Below are 16,865 nucleotides of genomic sequence, written 5' to 3' on the forward strand. Positions count from 1 at the left end.
TTCAGGATGAGTTGTTGCATCACCTTTCCAGGGATGGAGGTCAGGCTGACCAGCCTGTGGTTTCCTGGCTCATCCTTCCTGCCCTTGTTGCAGCCTGCAGTGACATTGGCCTGTCTCCAGCCCTCAGGCACCTCGCCTGTGCTCCATGATTGATCAAAAATGATGGAGAGAGGCTCAGCAATCACATCAGCTGCTCCCTCAGCACTCTCGGATGCATCCCGTCAGGACCCATTGACTTATGAGCCTCAAGCTTGGCCAGCAAATCTTTAACTTCTTCCTCTTCCACCCAGGCCAAGTGCTCTGCTGTCCAGGCCATCCTACTGTCCTTGCTGGACTGGGCTTCTCGAGGGCTGGCCTTGTCTGTACAGACTGTAGCAAAGAAGGCATTCAGTAGTTCGGCCTCTGCATCCCCTGTCACCAGGGCACCCTCTGTGTTCAGCAGTGGGCCCACGGCGCCCCTCATCTTCCTTTTGCTGTTCATGTCATGACAAACACCTTCTTGCTTTGCTTTACTTTCTTGGCCAGGTTGAATTCTAGAAGGGCTTTGGCCTTCTTGGTGGCACCCCTGCATGCTCTGGCAATGTTGTGTACTCTTCCCAAGAAGCCAGGCCCCGTTTCCACCTCTCAGAGATGGCTGCTTTCGGCCTGAGCTGTCCCAGCAGATCCTTGCTCACCCATGGAGGCCTCCAGCCTCCGTTCCTACATGTGGGGACACACTGATCCTGGGCTTGGAGGAAGTGGTGCTTGAAGCATAGAATTCAACTATTTCATGGCCAAAGCCTCTCATTGCCCCTCCCAGGACTCGTTTTGAGGGTGCAAAACCTTAGGTTTCAGGACCATCACTTTCAGACACAAACCCTAATTTCAGAGTTCACAGCCTCAAGTTTAATTCCAAAGCCAGGTGCCCCCCATGATGCCATCCCCCTTGCCCCTTCCTGTGCCCCAAATGATGCCATCCCCCCTTCCTGTGCCCCCCACGATGCCATCCCCCCTTCCTGTGCCCCCCATGATTCCATCCCCCTTCCCATGCCCCCGATGATGCCATCCCCCCTTGCCTCTTCCCATGCCCCCCATGATGCTATCCCCCCTTCCCATGCCCCCTGCCGCGAAGTTTTCGGCTCTTGGCCTGAAAAACCCAGGCTCGAAGCCTGAAACCCAGGCACGAAGCCTGAAAAACCCAGGCTCAAAGCCTGAAACCCAGGCACGAAGCCTGAAACCCAGGCACAAAGCCTGAAACCCAGGCACAGAGGCCTGAAACCCAGGCACGAAGCCTGAAACCCAGGCACGAAGCCTGAAACCCAGGCACAAAGGCCTGAAACCCAGGCACAAAGGCCTGAAACCCAGGCACGAAGCCTGAAACCAGACGCTAAGTCTGAAAAACCCAGGCTCGAAGCCTACTTCATGCGGCGATCAACCCAGGGTCCGATTCTCAGCTGGGTGGGAAGAAATCAGTCCTACTCAATGTGAGTGATAGCAGAAATCTTCTTCTTTATTGAGAGCAGGCTCTAACTTATATACACAGCAGCTTCAAAACTAGCTCAGCAACAGCAGCTAATAGATTACATTCTTGTGTTCATCCTACTTGCGGTTTCTGCGATAAGCAAGCTCCCTCACATTTTCCCATCTTGTTTTTCCCCCGTAGTTGTTTTCCACCTTGGGCTGTTACCTCGTTAGCTGAAAACAGCCCGACCTTGAAGGAACAGAAAGCGGCCTGCTGTCTGCGTGACAGCAACTGCTTTAACCATGGCTCTGACTCTGGTCTTGATTGTGCATTAAATTCATATAACTAGAACTCAGATTGCCTTGCCCCATCAGGCCTAACATTATACTCTGGGATCTGTGTCCATTCTCCCTTAACCACTCCTCAACAAATCCCCCGTTTTGTTTTTGCACAATCAAGACTGAGTCAGTCAATTTAGGCACTGCCTTCATAATACAACTATATACTATTCTAAACATTACAAGCAAAAGCAAAATAACCAAAATCCATCTTAACCCTTCTTTGATTAACATAGTCAGCCAAGGTGACAACCCCCCAAAAGCTGATTGAAGCCAATTATCAAAAGGGTTATAACCCACCATAATCTTAGCATGAACCTTTAAATATGCCAAAGCTTTGTGAATAGATTCATTATGATCAGAAAGATTAAAACAACACATGCCTTCAAAGTCTTGGCATCCGTGCCCTTGTGCCAATAGCAAAAAATCAATAGCTGCACGATCTTGCAATAAGGCATGTCTAAGGCTTTTCTGGTCTGCTAGCAATTTTTCAATAACATCAGTAGGAACATTAGCTTGCTGCTCCGACCAACACACTAGTTTTTCTAACTGCCGTAAGGCCTGGGCTGCAGCCAACCCAGGTACAAATGCTGAAGCAAATACATTCGCCGTAATGGACCACAATTGTCCTTTACCATCACAATCTCCTTTTAAGTTGTGGGTGTTTCTTGTTTTCTGTAACTTGGTAATTTTTAACCAGTCCTGCTGTCGAGGAGCAAACAAAGTTAGTTTCCCTAAATAACATGGTTTCTAGATCTCTCTCTTGATCTACAGTAAATGCCTCCTCCTGAGCAATGAGGATATCATGCATACAATGATACACAAGTGCATGTCTAATACTACTTACATCACTAATCAAGCCTTCTAATGTCATTGAAGTTTGGTTACTTTGTTTGCTAAGCCAGCATCCTTATTTGCATAGCTGAGTTAATAAAGCAGATACTCTTACACCTGGAGCAAATATACTAGTTGCTATTATTGCTGAGGAAGACCAAAGGTAACATGGTCATCACATTCACCAGTAAATGCATGCACAAATTGTTTTGGACAATGATGTTTCTAAATCATTGTGTGATTAGGCATCAAGATCGTCAGTTGTCCCAAACTGTGTGGTCCCCTGTGTAATCTCGAGGGTATCCCAGGCCATGCCTGGTCCCCACAGACCAGAAAAATTCCCTTTGGTAACTGCATAGGCACAAGACTAGACCTGGATCTTTTTGGTGCAGTATAATTGCACGAAGATGTTGTGTTCTTATACATGCCCAGGATGGGATCCACATTCTGTCCCAAATGTTTTGGTATTGCTGGTAAAATTAAACATAACACAAAAATCCATCTTTATAGATCTCAATAATTCTAACTCCTGTGGCTCTGTTGTCATTATTGGTAGCTATGAAACCATCAAATCCCAGCTGTCAACTTTGCCATTACCCTGAACTAAGGGATTTGTTTTTAATGCCTTTGATACAGGCCATTGTGCCACAGCTGATGGAATTCCCACCAAACAGGTAGAAAAAGGATTATCTGGAGTGGCCATTGATAAACATATTGTAGACTGATTGATTGCTTTGGCCAGTGTAACCCACATGTTTTGCTTGGTTTGTTGAAATTGCCTAAAACCATTTACCACAATCATTTGAAGCATCAACAGTGTGACAAAATCCTTTTTTTTTTTTTACTTCTGATAAAAAAAAAAATCTTTCACCAATGAGTCTAAAACACAAACCACCTTTTAGCTTCTCAATGTCAAATGTTCTGTTCCTGACACCTAAAACACCTTAGAAAGTTTCCACTGTAAGAAAACCAATATTCATCATCACATTTACAGCAAAATGCATAACATCACGACCAGCAGTTTTTACAGTCTTTGAGGCAAGGGATTGAGGATGGAAAGGACGAGCCCAGCGGTTCGCGAGGGCTGATGTCAGCGCGGTGTGTGTGGGGGGGCTCCGGAGACACCGACCGGGCGCGGGAAGCGGCTGCGCGGCGGCGGCTGCGGATGGAAGGGGCGGGGGGGGTCTGGCTCACTCCGTGCCGGCCCCGGCGCCGCGGCGCAGTCGGTATTACGCTCTCCCGTGTTTTCTTTGTCTCCCCTCTCGTGCCCGATGGTGCCCAGCCTAACACGGGGTCGCGCTCCCCCACTCTCCTCTGATCATCCTGCGCCGCACCCCCGCCCGACTCCGCCCGCTCGGCATTGCCCTGCAAGTCGTCCCAGGGGTAACTCGTCGGGCTGGGCTCTGAATGGGGAGTAGCTCTCCCGCGGGGGCTCTGCTCCGAAGCCCCTTCGCCTCTCTGACTTTGTAAAAACTCTTGTGTAGAGAAGAACTTTTTTTTTTGTTGTTGTTGTTTTTTTTTCTCTCAGCACGCCCCGCTCAGCGCCGGGCGGCACCGGGCTGGCTTTCAGTGGCCACAGGCTGTGTTTCCATGGTCTCTTGTCGCTCCAGTTTCTTTAATACTTCCTGCAGGAACCTGTCCGTTCCCTTGTCTGTCTCCTTCAGCCTCGGTGCAACAGTCAACGCCTGGGCTGCAGCCATGGCCACACGCTGTTCTGCTTGCATTTCTTTTAAAGTATTTATCACGTCTCTCCAAACGAGACCTAAATTTTTACTGATCTTACTATTGTCCTTATCACCACTAATAGTGGCTTCCCAGAGAAGGTTTCCAATTTCTCGCCACTCACCAGAAAAGGGAGGTGAGACATAATTAGTCCTGATACCAAACAGTCCAGCTGTTGGCTCGGCTACAGTCTCGGGCATATCAAGCCGCTGAGTTACAGCAGCGGTCAAATCCTTTTCCAACTTATACTTTTTCAAACAGTTAATTACTTCGCTCCACGGTTTCATCAGTTTCCGAGCAGTTTTCTCTTCATCTATAACCAAGTCCCAAAGATAAGTCCCATATGCTCTCCACTCCTTCTCATCAAAATATTTCTCAGAGTCTTTAAAAAAGCCTTTACAATTACCATGTACAAGTAGACCAGACAAATCGGTCAGTTTAAAGTCCACCCCCTGCTTTTCTAACAAGCGATGTAAAAGTGAGAGTGCTGCCTCCTTTTCCATGTTGTCGGATCCTCGTCTCACCGCAACCTGTAGTCACTCCCCCGGGTACAGCAACCTCTGCTTGGGATCCGGCAGGCTTCCTCTGACGACTGCCTCTGCCTCTGGATTTTCAAGTCTCAGCTCCCCGCAGGCAGGCTCTTTACCCAGTAACACCCAGTGAAAGGTCCCTGTTCGGGCGCCATATGCCGCGAAGTTTTCGGCTCTTGGCCTGAAAAACCCAGGCTCGAAGCCTGAAACCCAGGCACGAAGCCTGAAACCCAGGCACGAAGCCTGAAACCCAGGCACAGAGGCCTGAAACCCAGGCACAAAGCCTGAAACCCAGGCACAGAGGCCTGAAACCCAGGCACAAAGCCTGAAACCCAGGCACGAAGGCCTGAAACCCAGGCACGAAGCCTGAAACCCAGGCACGAAGGCCTGAAACCAGACGCTAAGTCTGAAAAACCCAGGCTCGAAGCCTACTTCATGCGGCGATCAACCCAGGGTCCTATTCTCAGCTGGGTGGGAAGAAATCAGTCCTACTCAATGTGAGTGATAGCAGAAATCTTCTTCTTGATTGAGAGCAGGCTCTAACTTATATACACAGCAGCTTCAAAACTAGCTCAGCAACAGCAGCTAATAGATTACATTCTTGTGTTCATCCTACTTGCGGTTTCAGCGATAAGCAAGCTCCCTCACATTTTCCCATCTTGTTTTTCCCCCGTAGTTGTTTTCCACCTTGGGCTGTTACCTCGTTAGCTGAAAACAGCCCGACCTTGAAGGAACAGAAAGCGGCCTGCTGTCTGCGTGACAGCAACTGCTTTAACCATGGCTCTGACTCTGGTCTTGATTGTGCATTAAATTCATATAACTAGAACTCAGATTGCCTTGCCCCATCAGGCCTAACATTATACTCTGGGATCCATGTCCATTCTCCCTTAACCACTCCTCAACACCCCCCATGATGCCATCCCACTTCCCGTGCCCCCCATGATTACATCCCCCTTCCCGTGCCCCACATGATGCCATCCCCCCTTCCCGTGCCCCCCATGATGCCATCCCCCCTTCCCGTGCCCCACACTGGGTGGCAGCTCAGAACGGGGCCCTTTGTGACGTCACCCTCAGCGCAGGGCCTTTGGCAGCAGCCGCCTGCCCCAGCCAGTGTCTGTTGAGACAGCCATGGGGCAGGTCAGGAGCAGGGAGCTGAGGAGCGCCCTGAGCCAGCGCAGCTTCTCTTTGACACAGTCCCTGACAAGCTCCGAGAGACGAGGCGCCTTGCAAAGGCTTCGCCATTCCCGCCCTGACCGCATTCGTGTGCCCTCCCCGAGCGTGCCGACAGTCGCCAGCTCCTCGAAGGGAGCTGGGAAGGAGGATGGGGCTCCCGGCGCTACGAAAAAGAAACTCAAGCACCGCGTGACATGGGACGAAACCCTGGTGTATGCGATGGGTTCTGACTCATCGGAAGATGGTGAGTGAGGGGCTCCAGCATCGCAAGGTTGTTGTGGATTGAGACAAGGGCAGGGAGGGCTCGCTGTCAGTTAGGGTTAAAGGGTAAGACAGACTCCAGCACTCGACTGAGAGAGGAAAGCAGGAAAGTTTATCCTACAAGAAACAGAATGGAATTAAAGCAAAAAGGGAGTAGGATGATGAGAAAATCACAACCAGCACTTTAAGATCTCCCTCCCCCATCCCTCCTTTCTTCCTGGGCCCAGCTCACTGCTCCCCATATCTCTACCTCCTCCCCCCTCAGCGGCTCAGGGAGGCAGGGACTGGGGGATGTGGTCAGTCTCTCACAGATGGGCTCTGCCACTTCTCTCTGCTCAGATGAGGACAACTCCTGGCATCCTTCCCCTGCTCCAACACGGGGTTCCTCCCCTGGGACACAGTCCTGAACCAACTTCTCTGGTGGGGGTTGTTCCCAGCAGCTGCGGCTTCCGCCCATACAGGGTCCCTCACACGGGGGACAGTCCTTGGGGAATATCTCAGGCGTGGATTCTTCACCACGGTTGCAGTTTCTGCAGTTGCAGGGTCCCTCTCTCGGGACAAGGCCTCTTCTGGGCATAAGTTGAATGAGTTTTTTGGCTTGGGTTCCTCCCAACAGTTACAGCTGCGGATTTTGGGTCCCTTCCTTGGGACACGGCCTCCTCCTCTCTTTCATCACTGACCTTGGAGTCCACGTGGTTGTTACTCTCGCTGTTCCCACTCCTTGCACCACCACCAGCCCGAAGGAAAAGAAAAGGCAGAGAAGGAAGAAGATGGAGGAAGATGGAGGAAGAAACCTCCTCTTCCGGCTTCTTCTTCAAAAGTGATGGTGGAGGTGGCTCATTGGCTCAGCCCCGGCAGTAGGTCTGGCTCAGAGCTGGGGAGAGTTGCGAGCAACTTCTCACAGGAGCCATCTTTACAGCCCCTTCCCCCTTACGAGAAGAAGCTATCATGCCAAACCACGACACCCAGGGAGGCTGTGCCCAGGAAGGGGGCATGGGGACAAAGGGCAGAGCTCCTTCCTCTGCCCACTCCTGCCCGCAGCTCTGCTCTACAGCCCTCCCTGCTCTTCCTCCTCTGCTAGGTCCTGTATCACATTTGCAGAAGAGAAGGTCCGTCTTGGTGGCCATCGAAGCCATGCAGGACACCAGCAGGAAAGACAAGCAGTGGGCCAGGAGGGTGCTGAACGAGGCCATGAGCGAGCCTGACCCCTGGATGGGCGATGTAAGTAGCCTCTGGCTGAGCTGCCCTGCCCTCGAGGCCTTTGCTCCTGCTTTTGCCTTGCCTTGCCTCTCCGAGAGGGGTGGGAAGGGGCAGCTGAGGAAAGGGCCGCGCTCCAGACAGTCCGTGTCCCCTCCAGGTGTCAGACGTCGTCAGCTCCATCCACAAGAGCTTGGAGAACACCAGCAAACTGGCAGCCCGGCGGAGCCTGATGGGCCTGATTGTCCCGCTGGCCCACAGCAACCCCATGGCGCTGGTTGACAGCATGTCCAGCCAAATCCCACTGTCTGACAGGTATCAGCCCCCCCAGCCCCGAGGAGCAGGGCCCACCGCCCCTGCACACTTGCCAGCCACCACGCTCCTCCCTGCCCCACGGGGAACCCCCTCCCCTCAGCCTTCTCCTGCTTGCCCACGGGCCAGGGGCCTTGGGCAGGGCCAGGGCTGCGTGACAGCCCCGCTGACCAAATGCTCTGGACTTGGCAGCGCCGGCCTGGCCATGTGGGAGACGCTGCTGCTCCAGGACGTGGCACTGCCGGACTTCTTCCACAAGCTGCTGGATGTCGCTGACGATTGGAACCGGCAGCTGGGCCCTGAGGAGCAGCAGACCAAGGACGTGAAGCAGATGGTAAGGAACCAGGCCTGGCTGAGGACAAGAGGCTGCTGATGGTCAGAGGGCAGGAGGAGTGGGCAAAGCTGCCGTGCGGTCCTGCGCGGGCAGGGCTGCCCCGGGACCCTGCTCCGAGCTGCCCGTGGGAAGCAGGAGCCCCACAGGCTCTGCCCCTCTCTCACCACTTTGTCTCTTTGTCTCAGGTGCAAGAGTTCGACGCTGAAGGGAAGAGCACTGACCTCCTGCAGCTGCTCCAGAAGTACCTGAGGAGCCCAGAGATGAGGGAGAACCGCGTGTTGGTGCTCGCGGGTCTCCGCGCCCTCTCACGGAGACATCAGACGGTGAGCGAGGTGTCGAGTGGAGCCACGTTGGCCCACACGGAGGTTTAGCCCTGGCTGGGGGTCAGGAGGCGGGGGGACGGCTCCAAGCGCCCTTCCTGCCGTGGAGGGGGCTGGTGGGTGCCTGGGGAGCTTTCCAGGGTCAGGGTTCCCCAGCCATCTGCCCCGCTGGGGTGGTTGGACAAAGCAGCGGCTGAGCAGCGCACAGGGAGTCTCTGCTGCCCTCCCCTGGCCCTGCTCCTCTGCCTGCCACGGCCACCACCAGCCAGGAGCCCGCTGCAGCGACTCCTGTGCCGGGAGCCGGGGGGAGCCTGGTGCTCAGCGGCCAGAGCACGTTGGCCAGGGTGGGTGGTCTTTGCCCCGCCTCACAGGAAATCTCTGCTTCACCCAGGCAAAAGAAATGGTGTTCCTGCTGCCAGATATTGCAGAGACGCTGCAGGATGCCAACATGGAGGTGAGGGCTCGGGCCCTGGCTGTCCTGCAGAACGTGATGTTTCACCTGGAGGGACAGCTCGCCAGCTGCATCGCCGTCCAGCTCTTGGAGCCGCTGCTGCCGCTCTTTGACGACGTAAGGCCTCTGTGGGAGCTGAGCCCAGAGCATCTCCCCTCCCATCGGCCTCCCTCGTGCTTCTGCTCATCCTGCCCTGCCCTCCTCTCTGCCAGGAGTGCCTCCAGCTGCGGCAGCTCTCCATCAGCTTCTTCCAAGAGCTGGTGGGGACTGTGGAGCGCCAGGACATGAAGAAGATGAAGAGCCATTTGAGGAGGGCGCTGGTCCCGCTCTACTTCCGCAGCAGCGACCATTGTGAGAGCGTGGCCGAGGTACAGATTGCAAAGCGGGCCGGCGATGCGGGGAAGGGGGAGAAGAGACCCCGGGGGTGGCCGAGGCTCATGGGTGGGGGCTGCTGGCAGCTGGCACGGACGTTGCCCACCCTGCCTGCCCTGGCGCAGCAGCTCTCAGCAGCCACTGCCCGTGGCCACCCGGGGCCTGAATGCACCCCATGGGCTTTCCTGATTTCCCCAGGGGTGCGGCCGGTGGGGTCCATCTGCCCAGAGCAGCCCAGGCCTTTAGTGGCCTAAAGGCCCCTGGACGTGCCCCTGGCAGGTGCCGCTGGCTCCGGCCCGCCCCAGTGTCTCTGGGACGGCCCCTCAGCTCTCCGGGATCTCGCTGCTGCTGGCCGGCAGCACCAGGCAGCTGCGGTGCTGGCTGCCCCATGTCCCTGCCCCGGGCACTGCCCCCCGCTCGGGCTCTGCCTCTCCCCATACGGGGCTGGGAACAGCAGGCCGCCTGGCCAAGAGGAGCGGGACGCCGGCTCTCCTTCCCCAAGCCGTGATGCCAGTTCCCATCCTCTGCTGCTCTGCAGGTGGCTCAGCACACCCTCCTGGCTGTGATGGACGTCCTGCGGTGCAAAAAGCCCACGCGCTTCATCGGCTCCGAGGACTCGTGGAGGATCCCAGAGTGCCTGGTGAGGACAAAGGCCCGGGCCCGCAGCCTGGAGCCCTCCAGCACAGAGGCCCCAGGGGCTCTTCTCCAGCCACGCTCCCCTCCCCACCCCGCAGGCCGCTGGAGGAGACCCCAGTCCTTTTGGCAGCCCGGACAGATGGGCAGAGGGGTCTTGGCACCCCAGAGCCGCCTCTGCCTGCGGCTCCGTACCTCGGCCCCACAGGCCTCTGCTGGGGAGATGGCCGTGCCCGGGCTGGGAAGGGGATCAGCGGGAGAAGGGACTGCTCTGGCCGGCAGTGGAGGGTCCATCCCAGCCTCTTACTCTCTCCAGGTGAGGAAGGACAGGCGAAGAGCTGACATGTACCTGCAGCAGAGCCTGCGGTACCTCCAGGACTCGCAGGGCAGCGTGCGAGCGGCGGCCATCAGGTTTGTGGGTGAGTTGCAGCCCCCAGAGCCCCTCTCCTGGCAGCCCGGCCCCGCTGCTGCCGGCAGCGAGGGGCAGCTGGGGACGTGCTGGGCGGCAGCAGCTCTGACAGGGCTCTCTGCTCAGGGGTTGCTGCGCGATTCTCCAGGGACAGGAGCGAGGAGAGGCTGAGAGAGATCCACTGCGGTGAGTACGGCTGGGGCTGGGACGGCCCTTCCTTGCTCTGCCCCAGGGAAACGCTGGCAGGGCAGAGGAGAGGCTTGGGAGCTCTGAGGCCTTCCTGAGCAGCAGCTCCCAGCACATGCCCTGGTGCCACGTGCTCCTGCTGCCAGGGCGAGAGCCGCGTGGGGCCGGCAGGGTCTGGAGGGGCTGCCCGGGGCGGCCATACACAAGCCACGGGGGTTCATCCCGGCCCTTTCTCCTTCTGCCACAGCCCTCCAGGCCCTGCAGACAGACCCCGAGCCCTCCATCTGCTGCCTGGCCACTCAGACCCGCTGGATCCTGCCGTCTGCAAGGCAGCAGCGCTCGCTGCGGAGCTTGTTTGCCAAGTGCTGCTGGCGCTTCCAAGCCAAGCGCCGGTACGTCTCTGCTGGGGAAAGTGACTGAGTTTGATGTTTTGTGGTCAGGGTTTGACATGACAGCCGTTTCTGGGAAGGGGGAAGGGGCTGTAAAGATGGCTCCTGTAAGAAGTCGCTGGAAACCCTGCCCAGCTCTGAGCCAGCCCCACTGCTGGGGCTGAGCCAATGAGCCGCCTCCACCATCACTTTTGGAGAAGCTGGAAAATGACGGTTCTTCCTGTTTCTTCCTCCTCCTGTCCCTCCTTCTTCTCTGTCTGCTGGCGATGCAAGGAGTGGGAAGAGTGAGAGAAACAACCACGCGGACTCCAAGGTCAGTGAGGAAAGAGAGGAGGTGTGAAGAATCCACGCCAGAGATGTTCCCCAAGGACTGTGTCCCGTGGTTGTCATTTTCTCATCATCCTACTCCCTTTTTGCTTTTGTTCCGTTCTGTTTCATGTTGGTAGCAGAATAAACTTTCCTCCTTTCCTCTCTCAGTCGAGCACTGGAGCCTGTTTTGCCGGGAACCGTAACGGGCAGCCAGCCCTCCCTGCCCTTGTCTCCATCCACAACAACCTTGCTTCTCTTCCTCCTCCCTTTTCTCTGGGGCCTCTGCCATCCTGACGAGGGTGGGGGTGGATGGGGGCACCGAGCGAGAGGCTGTCGTGGTGCCTCTGTGCTGGCTGGGCCAAACCACGACACCTATGTACTTCGTATTAAAAACCCCAACCAAGTGCTTCCCGCCTTTGTGTGGAGGACAAGAGCTCTGCTGAAGCCTTTGCAGGACTGGCAGCATCCCTGAGCCCCACAGGAGAACACATGCAAGAGATTCTTGGGCCCTGTAGAACATCTCCATGCCCACAAGTGCCCTCAAACGTGATTTGTGACTTCCCAGATGCAGCCCAGCTGGTTGTTGCTTGAACAGACAGGAGAACCTGTCCCCTGACACCACTTCCAGACCCTTAGACCAGCCACTTCCAGCCCTGGCCCCCGAGCACAGGCCAGCTGAGAACTGCTCTTTGAGATGTGACCAGCTTCAGCCTCCTTCAGGGCTCAGTGCCTGTACCAGCGGGATGCTCAGCCCTGCCTGCTCCCTCTCCCAGTGCAGGCCCTGGCAGAGCCCACAGCAGGGCTGCCTGCAGTCACTCACATGGGGCCTGGGCACGGCAGGGAGCTCTTGGGCTCAAAAAACTGTCCTTCAGAAGCTCCCAGCTCTGCTCACCTCCTTTGTCCCTCAGGGCAGTTTCCCAGGGGATCTCATCCACTCTCTTAAAGTTCAGGGTCCTGACTCTACCTGGCAAATTTACCGAGGGAGCATCAATCCCCTCATCCAGATCATTGAGAAGGGTGTTAAACAGAACAGGGCCCAGCACTGAGCCCTGGGGAACACACTGGTGACCAGCCAACAACTGGGTTTTGGAGGAGAGGAGCCTGAGGGGTGAGCTCAGGAATGGTTACAGATGCATCAAGGGTGGGTGTGAGGAGGCTGGAGCCAGGCTGTGCTCAGGGATGGCCAGTGACAGGACAAGGGGCAACAAGCTGGAACTGAAGAGCTTCCAAAGAGACACAAGGACAAAGTTGTTCCCTGTTGAGGTGAGGGAGCACTGGCAGGGGCTGCCCAGATGGGCTGTGGAGGCTCCTTCTCTGGAGACATTCCAACCCAGCTCGAGGAGTTCCTGAGTGCCCTGCTCTAGGTGGTGCTGCCCTGGCAGGGGGGTTGCACTGGCTGAGCTCTGCAGGTTTATTAAGGCCAAGAGCCAAAAACTTTGCGGCACGTGAGCAGCAACGTGGCCTCGTGGGCAAGAAGCTAATGGCAGCCTGGGGGCATCCAGCAGAGTGTGGGCAGCAGGGCCAGGGAGCTTCTGCTCCCCCTCTGCTCTGCCACATGTGCTGAGGCCTCAGCTGGAGTCCTGTGCCCAGTTGTGGGCTCCCCAGCTGCAGAGGGACAGGGAACTGCTGCAGAAAGGCCCCTGCAGGGCCACCCAGATGCTCAGGGGACTGGAGCATCTTCCTTGTGAGGAAAGGCTGCGGGCCCTGGGGCTGTTCAGGCTGGAGAAGAGGAGACTGAGGGGGCAGCTCATTCATAGCTCCAAATCTCTCACTGGTGGGTGTCAGGAGCTTGGGGCAGCACTTTCTCTCTGTTGTATCCAGTGGCAGGACAAGGGGTGATGGGATGAAGCTGCAACACAAACAGTTCCATTGAAACACAAGGGAAAACTGTTTGAGTGTTTGAGTGAGGGAGCCCTGGCCCAGGCTGCCCAGGGAGGGTGTGGAGGCTCCTGCTCTGGAGCTCTTCAAGACTCTCCTGGACACGTTCCTGTGTGACCTGTTCTCGGTGGGACCTGCCTGACTCTTTACAACCTGTGTGTTTATAGGTGTGCAGTTCACCCCCAAGGAAATCTCACTTTCCTTGCTGATGTGGATTGAAGAGGAGGCAAAAGCTGGCAGTAGCTTTTTTCAGACAGGCCATCACAAGATCAGTTTTGTTCTCAGCTCCAGCACAAAGCTCTTGCCTCATGTGTCACTGAGAACTGAGACAATGAGATGATTCTTTTCCCCTTGTGGATATCATTTCCTGCCAAATGTTTTCTCCAGTTCAAACCCAACTCTAAAGCTCGTGGTGAAAAGGAGACAATGGTGATGGAAAACGTCCGAGGGAAGAAGCAGCCCCCGACCTCTGAGAGGAAAAGGAGATACTGGAGAGTGAGAGATGCAAAGCAAGGAATAGCAAAGTGTGCTGATAAAGTCAGCCAGCTCTCTCGGGAAAAGGAACGCTGCAGCAGCTCTACGAAACAGAGGTACTTGTGAAACAAAGGTGCTCTGCTGTGTGACCTGAGCGAAGGATGGAAAGCAGCATCAGAACCGCACTGCTGGTTTGCTGCCGGGCTCAGTGGCAGAGGCCTGTTTTCACTTGAGGCTGCTGCAGAGCTGTGACAGCCCCTCTTCTCCAAGGGAAGGGGAGGAAGCTCCTGAGTTCTCACTGTCATCTTTTGGAAGTTCCTTTTCATATTTCCCTGGCAATAGCAAATGATGGGAAACAACAGGGGCTTTTTCTGCCAAAACTGAAGAGACTGCTTGTTGCAGATGCCTGGTTTGTGAGATGGCCCTTGGAGATTCCCAAATGGTGGGGATCCCCAAGAAACCTGTCCCTGGAGATGCCCACCAACGCTCCCCCAGCCATGACCCTGCGTCCTGGAAGTTTCAGCTCCTGGCCTGCCCTGAGGTGAGGGCATTAGACGAAGGTGTCCTGCAGCTGGCACCGAGGTACCTGCGGAGCGAGTGCAGCCAGATGCAGTGGCTGATGCTCAATGCCCTCATCACCACCTGCAACGAGCCCTCGAAGGTAGGCAGGGGGCAGCCGGCTGGAGCTGTGCAGGGGGCGTGGGGCTGGGTGAGGGGAGCTGGGGGACATGCAGCTTGGGCTTGGCTGTGCTTTGGGAGCTCTGGCAGCTCCTGCCAGCCCTCCTGCCTCCCTGCTGGCCTCCCCAAGTCCCTTGTGGCAGGCCTTTGGCTTCTGGCTCCCGAGGCAGCAGCATGGGGTTGAAGCACTGGAGTGATTTTGGCAGTGCAGCTTTTCACGGCTTCACCACAAGCATCGTGTTGCACACAGGCCAAAAGCATGTGGATCCTGCAGGAAAGCCTCCTGGAGCTACTGCAGGACCTAGATGACGAGGTGGTCGAAACGACCCTCTCCTTGCTCAAAATGATGCTCCAGGCTGCCAACAGCCCAGTTTGCAGCACCCTCGTTCTGGAGCTGACTGGGAGGCTCCAGCCACTCTTTCACCACGTAAGGCTTTGTGCCCCCCACCACAGGCACTGGCTGCTGCCAGGAACCTTTGTGCTCTGTGCATTTTCAGAGCCATGCCCAGGTGGGCCTGCAGCAGCCGGTGCTGAGCTCTTGTCCTCTTTCTTTTCCACCAGACCACCAGCAGTGTGCAGCTGCTCTCCCTTGAGCTCTTCCAACGTCTGATGCAGTCTGTCAACAAAAAGGAAAGACAGCCGATGAAGACACGGGTGTATGAGAACGTGATCGAACTGCTCTGCCTCCTGCATGCCGAGAGCCCGGAGGTGGCAGAGGTGAGGATCTCTGACCTGCCCATGTCCCCGCGGGAGGTCCCCAGGGCCAGGAAGGGCCATGAGCTTTGCCCGGGTGAGAGGACGCCCGTCCTGTGCCCTGGGCAGCGGTAGCATCTCCCTGCTCTGTGTGTCTGCAGGCCTCTTGGGTAACCCTGCTTGGAGCTGCCGCCTTCCTGAAGAAGAGGAGGCTCAGAAAGCTCCTGGAGAAGAGGAAGACATTGGAAGTGGGCAATGTCCCCTGTCCGTCTGCAGCTGTCAGGGTGCGGCAGCAGAGCCGCGCACTATGTGCAGCAGGCAGCGCGGTGCCTTTGGAGCCATCAGCAGCCCATACGAGAGGCGGCCGTCAGGTTCCTGGGTGAGACACAGCCCCTGTCCCTCCCTGCCCCGCTGCAGCTCGGCCCCAGCCCCGGCCAGGGAGAGCAGAGAGAGATGTCAGGAGCCCGGGGGGTATTCAGCACCTTCCGGCTGATGCCGTTGGGCCCGGCTCCCTCTGGGCTGTGGGAACAGCTGGGGGTTGCCCTGGCAGGAGGGGTTCCTGGGGTGAACACAGGCTCTGATCTCAGCTCTGTTCCTCTCTGTTGCAGCCCTTGAAAACCTGCCAGAAGACACCATCTCGTCAGTAGCAAACCTGGCAGCTCAAACGCAGTGCACCCTGAGAGATGCAGAGAGAGCAGCTCCCTCCAGACTCAGCCTGCGAGAGTGGCTCCGCAGGGCCTGGAGCAGACGGCCTTCTCTCTGGGCCCGTCGCTGACCGGGCAGCTGCAGCTCTGAGCGGGGCCCATGCCAGGGGCTATTCCATGAGCTCCTCCCTGTGCTCCATGGCAAACCTTGGACCTACCAGCAGTTTTCTTTTGCATCGTTGCTCAGTAGTTTAGACACCGAGTTTAGCACTTGGGTTTCTTCCAGTTTGTGTACGTTTGATTTTCTGTCTTTCTTCACCCTGTGAGAACCATTTTCTACAGCTGGAAACTCTTTGTTACCCTTCGTGTCAACAAACCTGGATTTGTTCCGTGTTGTTTGAGGGACGCAAAGTGCTTTGGTAAAAACAATAAAGCTCCGTCATCAAACCTTAACCAGTGCTCCCCATGTCTGGCCTGTCACGTTTCAAGCAGTAGCTCAAGAAGTCCCAGGGACGGACAGAGTTCTTCAAACAGCATGACAGAACCAAATATTTGTAGGTACAAATATGACTTGGACCAGCCAGCTTGAATAAAGATGGTGGGGACAAGTTAATGCAGCTGGCAAGCTACTTCCAACTATCAGAAACAGGTGCTGCAAGTTAATCAGTTGGGCCCTGGGTGATCACATGGGCAGAAGCAGCATATAAGGAAGTAGCCAGCCAAGGAAGGGTGGCTTTGAGTCCCTCTGTTGGTTGCACTGTGTTGGCTGTGTATGTGTCTGCAGGTGCATTACCCAGCCTGTCTACATCTTTGAATGAATCTTGCTTGCACCGTTACAACAGGAAGGTGTCCAAGTGGGTTTGGAAACCTCCCAAGAAGGAGCCTCCACACCCTCCCTGGGCAGCCTGGGCCAGGGCTCCCTCACCTCAACAGGAAAGAAGCTTTTCCTTAAGGGGAATTGTTTGTGTTACAGCTTTTGTTCAATACCCCCTGTCCTGTCACTGGACACTACAGGAAAAACCCTCCCTGCTGCCTCCTCTCCTTGGCATGCAGCTTTCAGCACTTGTAAGTATTAACGAGGTCCCCCCTCAGTCTCCTCCAAGCTGAACTGTCCAAAGTCCAGCAGCCTTTCCTCACAAGGAAGATGCTCCAGTCCCCTGAGCATCTGGGTGGCCCTGCACTGGCCTCTCTGCAGCAGTTCCCTGTCCCTCTGCAGCTGGGGAGCCCACAACTGGGCACAGGACTCCAGCTGAGGCCTCAGCACATGTGGCAGAGCAGAGGGGGAGC

The sequence above is a fragment of the Colius striatus genome, chromosome 13 (genome assembly GCF_028858725.1).
Source record: "Colius striatus isolate bColStr4 chromosome 13, bColStr4.1.hap1, whole genome shotgun sequence".
Classification (NCBI taxonomy): domain Eukaryota; kingdom Metazoa; phylum Chordata; class Aves; order Coliiformes; family Coliidae; genus Colius; species Colius striatus.